Genomic DNA, 1419 nt, shown 5'->3' with positions numbered 1-1419 from the left:
AGCGTGCAAACACGGGCGGCAGTGTACCAGAGGAGGCAGAACTTTTGTAAACAACCGTCCGCGCTTGTTGCGAATGTGATTTTGCTGACAGAAAAAAAAAGAAAAAAAATGGAAACATATGGCTTGTGTCAGAGAAAACAACAACAGACGAAACACACAAACCCTTGATACCTGGACCGGACGCCGGCCCGCCAGGACGGCCTGTTGGTGGTCCGGCAGCGTCCCGCGGCGAGAACAGGTGACAACCGCCCCGACACACACAAACACTAATGACTCGGGTTGTGTGTTGTCGCCGGCCGCGCAGGGAATAAGTTGTGTATTTGTGTTACAAATACACAGAATTGGCTTTGAAACTCCATCGGCGACTACAACGGGAAAATAAAGTTTTTGCGCACGGCACCAAAAGGCTCGCTCATTATATCCACGGACGGGCCTTGATAGAGGACACCTCAGCAGAAGGGAACCAGCAACCCCTCAGAAGGTGAGAGGTCTAATCTTCTGAATGGCTGGTCGCCTAAAAAGGTGCCTTGCGGTATTTTTTTTCCTTTTTCAAAGAGCAAACAATGGGTCCCCTTGTCCGAGTTAAGATAACGATTCATTTGTTTTCGCCCGCTCAGATATTCTTATGCTGTGGTTTAGAAACATGGGGAGGAAAATAAGTTGGACACGACGAGCCATCGGTGTGCCAAGCAGCACACCCAACGTCTAAAAGAGTAATCAAACCAACAGTGGGGAAGGAATGCTTTCTGTGGTGAGACCACAACGGCACGCTTTCTGAATGGTGCAAATTAGTCCCAGGATGCATAAAGACAGTTTGGCTGTCGTTGTTATCTCCTCACTGCATGCATGGTGGTCAATCACTGCATAAAATGACTCACGTTTTAAAGTGTGTGTGACTTATGTTTTACATGTTTGTTATATACATCCGTATACTTCATATGTGTCGATTTTCATATGTTCATATTCACATTCACATTCACATTTTCCCTAATATATGGGATACATACACACAACTGCATCCATCTATAAACACATACATAGAATACATATCCCTTTTTCGTGACTGTGTTTGTGTAGATACGAGGGCCCCGTCACCGTGGCGACTTGTTGATTATATAGCAGCGAGAGAGAGAGAGAGAGAGAGAGAGAGAGAGAGAGAGAGAGAGAGAGAGAGAGAGAGAGAGAGAGAGACTGAGAGAGAAAGAGAGAGAAAGAGAGAGAGAGAGAGAGAGAGAGAGAGAGAGAGAGTGTGTGTTGTTTGTGCCTGTTTATGTGGGGTCATGTGGTGGGGGAGGAATAGGGTGGAGGTGAAGTGAAGGGAAGGGGTGGTCGGCGAGTGGGAGCGGGATGGAGGAATGGAACCTTCTCTTACCCCTCCCACCCCCAACACATGACAAAACACTAACACAGCTATCATGT

The sequence above is a fragment of the Gadus chalcogrammus genome, chromosome 11 (assembly GCF_026213295.1).
Source record: "Gadus chalcogrammus isolate NIFS_2021 chromosome 11, NIFS_Gcha_1.0, whole genome shotgun sequence".
Taxonomy (NCBI): domain Eukaryota; kingdom Metazoa; phylum Chordata; class Actinopteri; order Gadiformes; family Gadidae; genus Gadus; species Gadus chalcogrammus.
This window is presented reverse-complemented; position numbering follows the sequence as displayed.